This window comes from Schistocerca nitens, chromosome 1 (genome assembly GCF_023898315.1).
Source record: "Schistocerca nitens isolate TAMUIC-IGC-003100 chromosome 1, iqSchNite1.1, whole genome shotgun sequence".
Lineage (NCBI taxonomy): Eukaryota > Metazoa > Arthropoda > Insecta > Orthoptera > Acrididae > Schistocerca > Schistocerca nitens.
Genome location: NC_064614.1, coordinates 499,433,419 through 499,448,794, shown reverse-complemented (window position 1 = coordinate 499,448,794; position 15,376 = coordinate 499,433,419). Strand labels below are relative to the sequence as shown.

Below are 15,376 nucleotides of genomic sequence, written 5' to 3'. Positions count from 1 at the left end.
GTCGCTCAATACGGCATGAACCCAGCAAAGCATAAAGAAACATGGCATTCAGCAATGCCCACTACAGTACTGCTGTGGCCAGAATGGTATGAAGTTGGAAGTAGACGGACGCAAAACACTAGTGGCCGCAGACTTTCTACTTGCAGCGATTCTGAACTTTGAAACAGGCTGCTGTAGATGCAGCTGGCAGACACCATATCACTACTACACTACTACATGAAAACCAGCCGCGCTGAAATTCGCTAATGTCACTATTACGTAGTCCACTGGTGCATGTTTAGCAGTGGGGCAGCGAAGACAGCTGGGATAGTACATAGGAAGTATGGCATCACTGAAATATTGTCTCCATGTAAAACGGACATTACTGTTTTGTAGTGTAATGAACATTATGCGATTTTTATGTCTTTGAGTGTCCTACAGAGGTAGTGGATCTGGATTAGCTGTACGGAAATCGATCACAAAAGAACGTCAATAAATTTTAATTTAACGGAAAGCTCTCTTTTAGTGAAAATGACACACTATAGAGCTGAATAAGATGAGTGATAAACTCCAAGTCTTCAGATCTAACTTGAAATGTTTCCTTGTGGCACACTCCTATTATGTACAGTAGCTCTTCGAAGTAGTTAAGAATTTTTTCTGTGCAGTATGTTTATTCATTTACTCTCTCACACCTTTTCAGTGGTTTACTGATACATTGTTGTTGTTGTTGTGGTCTTCAGTCCTGAGACTGGTTTCATGCAGCTCTCCATGCAAACAAACATACAGTAAAGCTGCATGCCCTCGGGAAAAAATTACGCCCGTAGTTTCCCCTTGCTTTCAGCCGTTCGCAGTACCAGCACAACAAGGCCGTTTAGGTTAGTGTTACAAGGCCAGATCAGTCAATCATCCAGACTGTTGCCCTTGCAACTACTGAAAAGGCTGCTGTCCCTCTTCAGGAACCACACGTTTGTCTGGCCTCTCAACAGATACCCCCTCCGTTGTGGTTGCACCTACGGTACGGCTATCAGTATCGCTGAGGCACGCAAGCCTCCCCACCAACGGCAAGGTCTATGGTTCGTGGGGGGGGGGACTGATACATTAGCACATTAGCTTTTTATTTATAAATTTTGTAATCAGCATTCTGTAAACTATGTACGGCTCGTTCCATGCCCAAGTAGGTTTGGCTCAAATGGTCCAAGAACCCTGACAAATAAATGCAATAAAAAAATAAAAACGAGCAGACCTAATTCACGTCGGTGACCAGCTGGTCAAATGTTACATTTGGTGTTGTTCATGCACTTCGAAAACAATTTCTAGCCACGGATTGGGTCTCCAGAATATTTAGTTATAAGTGAAAAAGGGCTATGATGAGCGTTGCTTGCATCGAGTGAGATGACAAAGTAGTTAAGAAGCTGGACTCGCATTCGGGAAGTCGTTGGTTCTAATCTCTGTCCGGCCGTTCAGATGCGGCAATATTTGTGTGTGTGGGGTGATATACTACTTTTTAGAGAGCACGCGAATTTCCATGTCTTTCAGTGTAGAAATATGTCTATGTAAGTCTATCGACGACGGTCCGACGGGTGTGATTTCATACTACAAGGCAACAAAGACTGACCGCGCAGGACTTGTTCCATGAACGAATATCTACGTCGTCGAGCTACTCGTAGCATGTATTGCACAGGCCGGTGACAGGACCCGACTTCCAATGGACCTGTTTGTGTTGCCCCCATCACTTCTGCGCTGATAAAACGTCGCAAGAGCTACGACAGTCATTCTCTGCAGCGCTGACACGCTACTGTTGGCGGAATCACACGTTGCTACATATTCTGTGTTGCTCTGAGAGGCAGTGTTGCTGAATTTTTTGTGCGAAAAACCTTAAAACTTGTAGAATAAAAAGGACGTTACTAACATTCTACATTTTTATTCTTCATGTCTACATATTTATTTCTCAACATTTACATGCTGGCGATGAACGTGCTTCTCTTGACTTTATTGACGGAATCACAACCACTTGCTCTGTTTGAAGCGATTCATCACCATTAAAATAAAGTCCTTAAACGACTTCTTTGTTTAGGAAACAGATGCAAATCGGATGGGGCCAAACCGGGACTGTATGGAGTATATTTGATAACAGTGAACCCAAAGCGTCGGGTTGTTGCACATGCTGCGGCGCTCTTGTGTAGTCTGACACTGTCATGCTCAAGGAGGCGATGTTGCACCAGCATAATTATGTTACACAATACCGTGTTACACATTACAGTTCGGAGTCCTCTAGCAGCGGAGGGCTTGCAAATATGTAGACGTGAAGATCGTGAAAGATCGAGAATGTTAATGACGTTTGTTTTATTCAAAAAGCTTTAGGAATTTTCACATAAAAAATTCGGAGGCATTGCTTTTCAACACGCCCTTGTACTATTCAATGAGTTCTACGTTCTATTCCTGTTTCCTAACTGGACTAATATACTTTGTGTGCTTCTTGTCATGTATCCGATACTTTGATTAACGTTCGTCAGAAATTTTTTGAGGTTCTCTTGATTTCTGTAATAGAATCAGCACAGTACAACTATAAAGTCCTTCGCGACGGATCTCTTTGGTTAAATGTTTTTAGTACACTAGTTGCATTAGTTGTTTATAAAAAATCCCAGATGTCGGTAATATCCACCATTGTCTTCATCAGAAAAGTAACTGACAATAAAAAAAAGGAATCACAAAGATGTAACTGACGTATAGTGCCCTCTGTGGCCAGAGAGCACATTGACGCCAGCGACGATAAAACAACAGGGGGATTTTTTTTCCATTGACGATTTTGACACGGTAAGGAAAATGCAGTGTTATTCATAATTACCTCCGGGCTTTGTAGTGAACACAGAATTATCAAGATTGCACTGTGAGTCAATGGAAACAAATCGCCTTGTCAAATGAACCACATTCCTTGTTACTCCAGGTCGATGTCCGTGTCTGGACACAGCGTCTTCACGACTGTTTGAAGCATACACTGCGTCATGGATGCAGACCGCTGGTTGCAATACTACTCTAAAAACTCCGCCCCGCGGTGTTACCCGCGGATAAACATTAGCCGGCTGGAGTGGCCGTGCGGTTCTAGGCGCTGCAGTCTGGAACCGAGCGACCGCTACGGTCGCAGGTTCGAATCCTGCCTCGGGCATGGATGTGTGTGTTGTCCTTAGGTTAGTTACGTTTAATTCTAAGTTCTAGGCGACTGATAACCTCAGAAGTTAAGTCGCATAGTGCTCAGAGCCATTTTAACCGTTGATAAACATTAGTTTAGAAAAAATATGTGGGAATGAATTTTTTCCAGTCTTCTCTTACTCCATCTCCTGCTTCCTCTCTCTCTTCCATCTCCTGCTACCCCCTTTCGCTGTTCAACTCTTCCTCTCTCCTCTCTCTGTTCATCTACTCCACGTTCCTTTCTCTCCCATCTACTCCTCTTCCCTCTCTCTGTCCATTTCCTACTCCCCTGTGTCTGTCCATCTCCTCCTTCCCCCTCCCTGTCTATACATCTCCTCGTCCTCCCTTCTCTCTCCACGTTATCACCTCCATCCCAATAGGAGGCTGGACGTTCTTACGCCCACACTAATTCTTTCCGTATCGTAAGTGACAAGTGTAACAAATTTGTTTGAAATCGTTCCAGGAATTTAGGATGAACTTTTTACCCATGGCATTTCCCACTTACACAGGTTTCAAATACATTTCACATATGTTTAACACATTTCACACGTTTTGTACGCATATTTCACGCATATCTCTAGCGAATTTCACCCTGCAGCTTCATTTTCACGCAGTTCAACACTTATGAAGTCGTATCTCCAGAACTGTGTGTTGTACAATGATATAATTTTGCAGATACACCCAATGATGTATGCAGCTGCTGTCTGTGAATAGAGTTAGTAATAAAGATGTAATAAGTTTAAACGTCATGAATGATGCGACAGTTTTCACCGAACTGAGTGTTTATGACGTCATATCTGCTGAAATATATGTCGTATGATGACATACTTCTGTTGATACATTCAGTGGTGTAAGTGAATACTTTCTTCAAAATGTGTCGTGAATGCAGTTAGTAGGAAAGAAGTAAAAAATTAAAACTTCATGGTTCATACCGCTGTTTTGCTTCATGAATAGTGAAAATGTAATAAGCGATAAACTTTTTTCATCATTTTGTGGGCGCTGTCAGCAAGAAAAAGTTTCATAAAGGTTTGATATTACATGTGAAGTTTTTTGTATGACCCTAAGTGCTCTCATTCTCAAATACTGGATGAAACAAGTAATGAAGTATGGGAATTCGCACGTATTGGGTTACACATCTTTTCACCACCATCCCTTTGGTAGTGATACATGTATAAGGTAGCCTAATTGTTAATTTGAAGGACTAAGAAACACACTAATTCACACACACACACACACACACACACACACACACACACACACACACACACGAACTTTCGCATTTGTATTACCGGGTGATTCAAAAAAGGAAGAACAGAGTTTAGATATTTATCACACACTATAAAAGATAGAAACACATAGGGTATGTCACTGGATAGGGGAAGGTTCAAAATTTTGACACATCTGTGCTGTTGTTTACATCAACATGACTGCTACACCACAAGAGAAATCATTTTGTGTGTTGGAATTTGTGCGAAGTCAATTCGTTGTTCAAGTGTAGCGTGCATTGCGCGATTGACTCAGCAAGGAGCCGCCTCTGCACAAGCAGATTTATAACTGGCGTACAAAAGTCTTGAAAGGTGGTTGCATATACAAAGGGAATCAGAAGTTTTCGTTTGATGCTAAAATTTGAGTCAGGCTTCTTGTGGTCGTCGGTAGCTTCAAGACAGCCATTTTTGAGCTCATGTTTTGCCCCTTTGCCTTGCGCTGGGTTAATTGCGAGCAACGCCCGGACAGCTGTTTTGTCTACCTATTCTTCTCGTTTCATATACACTGAACATCAAAATTTCACAATATTGTCAATAACACAACTTGATTGTCCTAAAGCATAGTGATTTGACGATTCGAGGAACCTATCTTCACGTCATTTGTAATATTTTTCCTCAACAGTAATTGTATTAAGTATTGACGTACACTGCTCTCAAAGACCCCTTTCCAATAAGACTACAATGATTTGTTTAATTTTTTTCCATGCCGCTTCTTTTTAGGTAATAGCAGCAGTGCCTTAAAACCCAAATTAGGATCTACACATAGGCTAACCCTTAAATATCTGCTAGTATTGGGTCAATAGTTTCTGGATTCATGACAGCACAGCGACGGGACTAAGAACTCAATTGTATACTTCCAGTATATATTTGTAATTGAATACGCAAGACTATTAGCAATATCTAGATAATGATAATAAAGCCAATAAAAAGTTCAAAAGACTTGTGGAGTGGCTTACAGCATAAATCGAAAAGGCTTTAAGGAAGAGCTTAGCAGACTAAAGTAGCAGTTAACAGTGCCTCAATGTCCACGGATTCAGGTCACCCTGATCTTTTAATCTCAGACTTTACTTTCCCAAGTTACAGGATCTCAAGTTATTGCAGGACGATACATGAAGCTACGGGCGTCCGCAGAAATTTATCAAAGGTGGGGAGGGGGGATAAGACTTTGAAATCGCAATTTTGTATATAAATGAGTTGATCAGTTTCGAAACATGTCATGCCAAAATAACTACATTTTATAGGTGACAGAAAAGAGTTATAATATCCCAGAGCATTGAAGCGTATGTGAATTCTGAAATGAAATACAAAGACTACGTACTCCAGATTCCTGGGAAGGTGGGAGGGGGGGCGGTAATGTGCCCTTGTTGATGCCGCCTCCCGCCTCCCCCCCTCTTGCGAATTCTCGCATTGCTCAGAGTGACGCAGCCGATGGTTTCCGCAGGCCAGCGCGCAGCATGCCATCTTCCGCTGCGAGGACGCGAACGGAATTTCCGACCGCCGTGACTCAGTGGTCTGCGATGTGATCACGAGGCTCTTAGGTATGTGCAGAGCCCACTGTGAAAGATCCGACTACCGTCCACCTGACCCAGGTAGAAAGCGCCCTTATTTTGCAGATAGATCGCGCTGCGAAGCATCCTAATTAGGCTTTCGAGCTCAATCAGTTGCTCCTACAGCAGCTGCTCACTTAGCACATTTTAAATAAAATACTCTGGTGGTCCTGTGGTTAAAATACTGAATTTGTTACTCTGAAGTAAAGGAGTCTATATCCCTCTACATCGTCACATATTCGGGAGTTCCTTTTTGCAACTAAATCACTTGAGGCGAACAAAGCCATTGCCGATTTAATGCGCCGTTCTGAGCTGTTCCATCTCTAATTAACCAAATGTCAGAAGTAGAATTATGTAACCGTCGTGAATTTCATTTCCGTAAGCTGAGAGAAACATAGGAAGAGACAGTATTGGAGACGGTCTGCTATAGAGCCTTGCAGCAACGAGATCGCGGCTGAAGACGTAGGAGCTCCTAGTTGATTCGGGTGCGGTGCCACCGGATTGTGCGGAGGTTTCTGCCGACACTGCAGGCGCTGGTCTTATCTCCCGCCGAGGGTCGCGGCTTGGAAGCTCAGCTATGCGGCACTATGCTCCGCGCAGCTCGCCCATTCCTGCGGAATGCAGCCGTGTCTGCCGCCATCGCTGAGTACTTTGCCCGCAGGCTCACCAACTGCTCTGCAGGCGTCGCCGTCACTGATTTACTACTAAGCGATGTCCATATAAAACTGCAAAACAGCCCCTTGTTGTCTTATCAGAAGCTGCCTAAGACCCGACGGTTGGTTTGAACACCGCTTTGTTTTGATAGAGATGATCAAACAAGTTAATAGATCCTGCCTTGGCTCCGATCTTTGAAAAGGTTTACTCAATCAGTTATAGGGGAACCTACAGTTTAGAGCGGATTTCAAAACACGGCCTATCCTCGGCTAAATTTTAAATCATCAGTTGCGCAGTTTATTAGTGTCGCACTCATGTCACTTTTACCGACATCATTCGATGAAGTTTATAGTCTGGCCAACCGTAGTCATAATAAATCGCGTTCAGAAATAAAAAACAATTCAGCTGTGAAATCCTTTTAGTCTTAGGCACTATCGGTTTCACAGCACTTAACAGCTGCATCTTCAGATACAAAACTGTGCGCAAGGGGAGAATCAATTACGTAGAAAAGTATATAATCCCAAACCTAAGATGAAACGTAATCAAAAATGTACTCATCGGAGTCGCGTCATGTCATGTCATAAATAACACATTACGGGAAAATCCAGCGTTCATCGTCAGTACCATGCAATAGATTACCTGCAAAAAAAGACGTATGTTCTACAAGTATTAAGATATGGTAGGGAACACTCCCGTAAACCCTATGGACAAGGGCAATAAAGAACAATTTCGCGTGATGTTACGATGAATAAGAAGGAGATGTAAGCGGCACTCACAAATTGTTGAGGTGAACAACCGCTATCTCATGGTAGTTGGATGACAGTGCACCGGCGAAACACTTTTGCCGCATAATAGGAGCATTTTAGTGATATTAAACTGCAGTGTCAGGGTGACTCTCGGATGTGCTTGGACACTCTGGTGTTCTAAAAAGGATAATTAAGGTTTAAAGACCCGTTGACGACAGTGGAGACAGAGATTGAATATAAGCGTGGAAAGGATAAGCATGAGGAAGGATGTCGTCCATGTTCATTTCAAAAGAGCTACCACGAAATTTGCTGTGAGCGGTCGACGGAAAACCTAAAATGGCTGACCGGACAAGGAGCCGACCTACCGTGCTCCCGAATGTGAGTCCAGTGTTTCACCATTCCCATCCTACGCCCAGGTACGTTGATTTTACTAGCGTAGTTTGTACACGTTAGTGGTGAGCGGTGCATCTCTAATGAATTCTCCAAATTTCCTCTCGTGGATAGATCTGTCGGTGCGGTCAGTAGTAAAAATGAAGCGAAATTTTTACGAACTTCCCACATGCAGGAATAATTGTAGGTCAGCAACCACTGTTAATCAGTGCAACGAAAAACCAGCCTAAGTTGTATGTTTCACTTTTTTTACTCACTAGATGACTAGTTTCAGTCCGGAACCCATTTTCACATCATTGTAACAGGTAGTCAAATTGATATTACCGAAATTCCAAAAAAACATGTCAAAAATCTGGTTTTTGCATTTTCGGAAATACCAATTTGACTATCAGTTACGATGATTTGCTGATGGGTTTCGGCCCAAAACTAGTCATCGCGGAAATAAAAAGAATTGCAACTTTGGCTGTTTTTTCGTCGTAATGAAGTGAGATGTTTGGGCGGTACCAGTTTGTTCTGATGTTTAGACAGAGTACTGCCGTTTATAAACGACAGTTCCACTGATGGAGGGAGACGTCAAAGTGAGTGTAATGAAAACCAATGATAGTAGAGCATGATACGAAACGGCGCTCCACTCCATGGCATCCGGCTACTAGGACGTCACCCATCGTTTTCGGATATGGTGATGTGTGATGTAGCTGGACTTAAAACTAGTTATTGAAGTTAACGAAGAAACTTGGATAAAACTTATTAAAGAGACCCTGAGCCATCTGTAGCCAGCATAATCATCACAGAATGAATGTGTAGATTTCGTTAAGTGACTGAAGGAAGCTTAAAGGTCATGGAATATGGCACCAGTTTCCATCACTGTAGGTAGCAAAAGACATGCATTTTTATATGTATGGTGTCCGTTCTTTCGGGGGGAGGGGGGGGGGAGACAAGCATGGGGGTGGCTGTTGATGCTCATCTGCTTCAGAACAAACCCTAACAGTACCTGCAGTGCGAATTTGTGGAAGCATACTCTTACTTTTCTTTATATTTTTTTACACTATACGATAGTAAAATTTTATTTTATCTTACTGTCGACATCTGATACCTAATATTAACTAATGTTAAATACATTCACTTGAGTTTTTTGGGCCTGATGATGATCTGTGTGATTTTCATTCGAGCAGCAGCTTAATCTGTGTGTCGTAGCATATTTACAATCTATGGAACACCAACTATATAACATTTACAGTTACACCTGTGTCTAGCTGTACGAACTAGGCATTCCGAAAAAAGTCACCATCTGTGTGCTCGGTCTGCTGTATGAAACAAGACTGAGGGAGACCCATCAGGGTTGACTGGTGCGGGGGAAGGGATCAGACAGCGAGGTCATCAGTCCCATTGGATGAGGGAGGGATGGGAAAGGAAGTCAGCCGTGCCATTTCAAAGGAACCATCGCAGCATCTGAAGCGATTTAGGGATATCGCGGAAACCTAAATAAAGATGGCCGGACCCGAGTTTGAACCGTTGGCCTTTCGAATGCGAGTCCAGCGTGCTAACCACTGCGCGACCTCGCTCGGTCCTACCAGGGCGTATTACTGTTTCTCAATCATGTTTTATCTATACCACCCTTTCCAGGTTCAAAAAAATCAAATGGTTCAAATGGCTCTGAGCACTATGGGACTTAACTTCTGAGGTCATCAGTCCCCTAGAACTTAGAACTACTTAAACCTAACTAACCTAAGGACATCACACACATTCATGCCCGAGGCAGGATTCGGACCGGCCACCGTAGCGGTCGCGCGGTTACAGACTGTAGCGCCTAGAACCGCTCGGCCACGCCCCCCCCCCCCCTCCCTTCTAGGCATCATTTACGTCCTAGTAACGATTTCTTCTTTCAATGTGCAGTTTATGCAGCTCGTGTCACGCTGTAGTTGTAGAAATAAATTTCCTGCAGTTCTAATTGACTTGTGATGTCATTCTTGTCGCGTTACTTCCACCTTTTTACTCAAATACTCAAACCCCAACGTTAAATATCCGTTATCGTTGATGTATTCTTGACACGAGTCGTGTATATGGTCATCATCTTGGACACTGTTGCTCCAAATACATACAAGTAGGAGCACGCTGGTAACTCGCGATACCCATATTTCCACAAACGGTGTACCAACGATCAACCATCATAAGAGTCAGAGGGGTTTCCGACTTTTCTATGTTTACAATTTTAACGTGCTCTTTGGGCAGCGAAAGAGTTGTACAAGGGCTATTCGGAAGGTAAGGTAGCGAAATGGAAACCACAGCGAAAATATTTTTTTTTCAGTAGTTCGCTAAACCTTCCAGGTACTTCTCTACGTAGTCACCACTCCGATTTAGATATTTGTCATAGCATTGTGCCAACTTTCCAATACCCTCTGGGGGAGCGAAGTCCAGGCTGTATGATGAGTGATCAGACACTTCTCACCGAATACACCTGCAGTGTGTGGCCGAGAATTGTCACAAAGAAGGAAATGAATGGCATTTACGTTATGTGGGGTTGCATGAAATCAAGCGAAATCTCCTAGCGACCACCCATACTTGACAGGGGGAGACTCTATTGTGCTAGACACCTTTATATGCTCACTGTGTGCTCAGAACTGCAAAGAGTGACTTGACGCAATCGACTGGCATACTAGAGGCACTGCCCAACACATCTGTGCAAACCTTCATTGGATTTTCACTGCCGTTTCAACTTCACTACCGATCAGACCTAACTTTCCATATATCCCTTATATAATATTTGTAAACAGTGACAAATGCAGTCAGGAGAACATTATTTGCTTTAATCTATAACTGCACTTTCATTTAGTCTAATGACTTCCTGTTTTGGTACCAACTAACATCATCAGACTATGCCAAATTCAAGGCTGCTCTGCACAACAGGTGTGTTGTCTAGCACAAGCTTGCCTTAGCGACCTGCTTTGCAGGGCAGCATACATGTCAGGAGTAAGAAAATGGCTTTCAAGCCCTTCATGTGTAAACTGCCCTGCTCAACAGGTGTTTAGTGGTAGTAGTATCAGCTTTATTGACTTGTTCTGCTAAAACTGTCAATATGTTTGTCTCTGTTGCTCACTGAACTATGCCTGGTTTCAGATAGTTTTCACATTTTTAAGCCTGCAGTTCAATACAATCCACTGTATGTAATAAAATAAAATAAATATTAGTTCACGAGAATTACGTAAATTTTCACCACATTAAAATATTTTTCAGTGGGAAAGTGTACTACAGTTACCATAAAATTGACCCATCCCATGTAACACCGAGAGATGACAACTACAATCCATGGAACAAGCAGATTCACTAAACTGAATTGTAGCGTGCCATATGTCAAAATTAATATTATTCCTGATTGTTGATAAATCCATCATAATATTAATTTTGAACCTCGACTTTATCCTATGATTTCATTGTTAACTTGTTCTACTTCTTTTCCATCTATTCATCATACTTTATTATAGATTTTAATTTAATAGATTTTAAGCCTATTTTTAAACTGAAAATGTTACGTTTTTTCATTCAACGTTGAAATTTATCTGCTCTACGGACAAACAGTGCATCAACATTATCAGCAAGACAGGGACAGCTCACATACGATCAGTTAACAAAGGAATTATAATTCCTCTTGCTTTTCCCAGTTAAACCATCTGAAAACTTCTTTTAGGGCTGTTGAGAATAGTTTTCGTGACCTGGAGTCTCCTTGTCTGAAGCCTGTCAGAATTTTGAATTCCTGGCTATCCCAATGAAGTCTGAAGGAAGAAGTAGCGTTGACACACATATTCTTCAGTATACAGACATGGGTTTGTTTCCCTTGTGAACTGTTAAAGCAGATTTCGCTGCAGCTGGATGAGTTTTCCCAGAGTCTCTGATCTTCGGAATAGCTTCGTTTACACGATGTTAGAAAATTCCCGTTATAACCTTCAAGGTCTTGTAGAGGGGAGTAAGAAGATAATATTTTGGACTGGAACCCATTTCAGAAACGTACTGTTCCCGTGCTCGCGGTCACTTGTACAAATAATTGACTAGGCGTGACGCAGTACATCACTTGGTTTACAGATGACTGGGTGTTGTGTGATGTCCTTAGTTAGGTTTAAGTAGTTCTAAGTTCTAGGGGACTGATGACCATAGATGTTAAGTCCCAAACTGCTCAGAGCCATTTGAACCACTATCAACTTGGTTTACATTTCCACCCATTAATAGCCAAAGAAATTGCTCGTATACTTGTTGACGGGTTCTCTTCAACGTGATGCTGTTCGTCTTCTTCCAGTTCGCGTGTGCGGCGTCTCCTTGGTGCTCCACAGTCGCGCCTGCTGACGGTGAAGGCATTCTTTGTCGAAGCCGGTGCGTAATTGTGGCGAAAAGGGTATGCGATGGAGTCGGAACTTCTAGTGAACGATCTTGATAAAGGCGACGTGCAGCTCTTCCATTAACGTGAGCTTCACCATTCAGAAGGATCATATCGGTATATTCTGCAAACGTGAACTCAACCATGTTACTCTAACGCTCACAGACAAGTGAACGAGCCTCGAACCAGGTCAGTGACGTAGCACTGACGTCAAATGACGATCCGACATACCTCCCCCCCCCACACCAGGACTACCTTGTTACATACCTATCTAGCAAACATGTTTTCGAACAGATGTAGCACGGAAATGGTAGTTTCCGGACATGGATTACTATTCGAAATATTATATAGTCATACCCTTCTACGTGTCCTAGAAGTTTTAAAGGCAATTCCCAAACACCTGTATACGTTTACTTGTATGTGTTGTTTTCAAATACATAAGCTGGAAAACCTTGCCGTCAAAACATTCTTTGTTTTCGATGGTACCACAGTGAAAAACTTCGAGGAAGTGTAGAACATGGTATTAGACGACACGCAATTAAGAAATGAAGTTGTCAGCAATGTCAGAACCATTTGAAGTAGAATTCTAGTGACTTTGTGCACACACTTGGTGCTACTGGTGAGACGTGTTTCCACCACTTGTCCCCAGTAGAAAACAGAAGTAAAGTTAGCGAGTGTAGGAAGGAGGCTTTGAACTAAATCTACGTGAGGTGGTGCCATGGTAAGGAAGGTACTGGAATCGCAGTGGCGAGGGGCGCTGCCATCCACCTAAATGTCTTCTTTGTTTTCTCCATAATGAATTAAGACGAATGTCGAGATTGTTTCTTCCATTGGTCTGCTCTGATCGCATTAGTATCATTGTCTCAAGTGATCCTGGGTTCTGTCATTGACATATGTTTAATTCCAGCCCTCCTTTCCTGGCACCAGTACTAGTGAAGTGGATTTGAGCTGTAAAGAAGTTTATGGCTTTAACGTGCAGTCGACGAGGGGAAATGGCGAGCGTAAGCTCGAATTGGGAAAAGAATTCGATCGCGCCCATTCCGGAGGAACCGTCTCGGCATTTACCTTAAGCTGTTTACGGAAACCATGGGAAAGCTAAGTGAGGGTAGGGGTACGATTCTCAATCCAATCAAAATGCGACAGTTGCCAGTGCGCTGCCTCATTCGGTATTCGTTAGTATGCATTTAATTGTTATTGACTTCTGCGCAATGCGAAAAAGGAAACTGTCAAATAGTATACGTCAAAGTACCAATTCGAAGAAAAACGTGAGAAAGGACATGAACTGATAATAAAGGAAGGGAAAAGGAAGCACACCTGGCAATGAAGGTGCTGTGTCCCTGGGAAAACTATGAGTTTTGAAATTTGTGGTGTTGGAATATCCACTCTGTTCATAAAATAACCTTCTGAGTCCAAAGAGGAGGTTATATTGGTCGTAGCAGCAACGGGGTTCCTGAATCGGAGTTCCTGTAGCGAAATTGTTGGTGACCATTGATACCTGTAATCACCGACCTAATGCACGTACAAGCCGTTCTACAATTTCATGTGAACAGAATGGTTTAGAGTTAAGTTTTTATTAAATAAGCTTGTTAATTCACATGAACAAAACTCACAACACCAAATAAATATTTTTTAAACTGGAGACGTAGGTACCAATGCTCGATTTGCATACAGGAGGAAATTAATTTCATCTACAAACATATCGAGAATTTTTGTTATAGGCTCCAGTGTAAAGAGGTTTATTTTAAAAAAAAATCGAAACAGATAAGGTTTGTGAATTACAAGAGATTAGAAGAAAACTATAAACAAGAAGAAATTTTAAACCATATGTAGAAGATCTATGCCACTCAGTGGATATAAATGTTCCTATAGTCGAGAAGTATACTACTGTATTTCTTGTAGGCTGACAGTGTCGTAGAACTTTTTGAAAGACTTCATATTCGCCACTGACTGCTCATTTATTACAATATATGTTATTGCAACTTCGACCTTTGTGGTCGTTTCCAAGGGTTACAGATGCTAAAACGATAGAGGCTAATGTAATTTTTATTCTTTTTATTAATGTGACTACTGTGTCTTCAGCACCTATAGCCCCTTGAAAATGACCGAAATGTGAGACTGCAATACTGGACATTGTAATAAATATACAGTCAATGGCGAATATGAAGTCTTTAAGAAAACAAATGTATTAGAAATTTATCATAGATGCCACCCTTGCTCTATGAATTTTATTGTCTTTTCCTTCTGGCACTGAAGAAACCTAGAAAATTGATGTTAATGTTATTTCACAATGAAATATTTTGGTACACAGCAGAGAACATAGAACTTGAATACAGAAACAGCATGTGTGTGTCTTGGAGCTCCTCTCAATTCGATGGATTGATTTCAACCAGATTTGGCACACAAAGAGCAAACTTCATGCATCAGCAGGAGCAGAAATACAGGGAAAAAACATGTTTTTTAGCTCCTGCCTTATAGGCTGCCATGCACGAGAGACGTTTCGTGTGACAGCAGTATCAGCCTGCCATATGGACTTGCTTTGTAGGGCAGCCTACATATCAAGACCAAAAAATGGTTTTCCAGCCACCAATGCATTGGCCATCCTATACAACAGGCTTGTTGTATTGGAGTAGCCTATATGTCAGGTAAAAAAATGGATTTTTAAGCCCCTGACATGTAGGTTGACCTGCACAACAGGCAGAGGCTATAAGTGTGGATGGGCACAGCTGGGGAAGGCTGAGATGGATAGAGGAGGGGATGGTTAGGTAGAGAGGGGGGACGAGGGGACGAACACAGAGAGGAGGGTCAGGAGGGGACAGAGAGAGAGGGGAGAAGGAGATGAACAGAGAAAGGGGGACGACGATATGGCCAAAGAGAGAGGAAAAGGATATGGACAGAGGGGGGAGAAGATGTATTGTGCAGGTAGTATTGAAACGCCCTGCAGGGGCTACATGTGCAGGTTGTTTGGTTGGTTGGTTGATTTACGGGAGGAAACCAAGCATTGAGGTCGTCTGTACCATCGGATTAGGGATGGGTGGGGAAGGTAGTCGGCCATGCCCTTTCAAAGGAACCATCCTAGCATTTGCCTGAAGCGACTTAGGGAAATCATGGAAAACATAAATCAGGATGGCCGGACGCGTGGTTGAACAGTTGTCCTGCTGAATGCGAGCCCAGTGTGGTAACCACAGCGCCACCTCACTGGGTAATATGTGCATGTTGGCACAGCTGAGTAGAGGGGGAAGGAGATGA

At 42.5% G+C, this 15,376-nt stretch overlaps 1 protein-coding gene across 1 annotated transcript in view; it reads right to left on the bottom strand.

Moving 5' to 3' along the window:
- The window catches only part of LOC126252830 (uncharacterized), a 424,342-nt gene that overhangs the window by 267,773 nt on the left and 141,193 nt on the right, over positions 1-15,376 (bottom strand). The gene's annotated exons all lie outside the window — the stretch shown is intronic.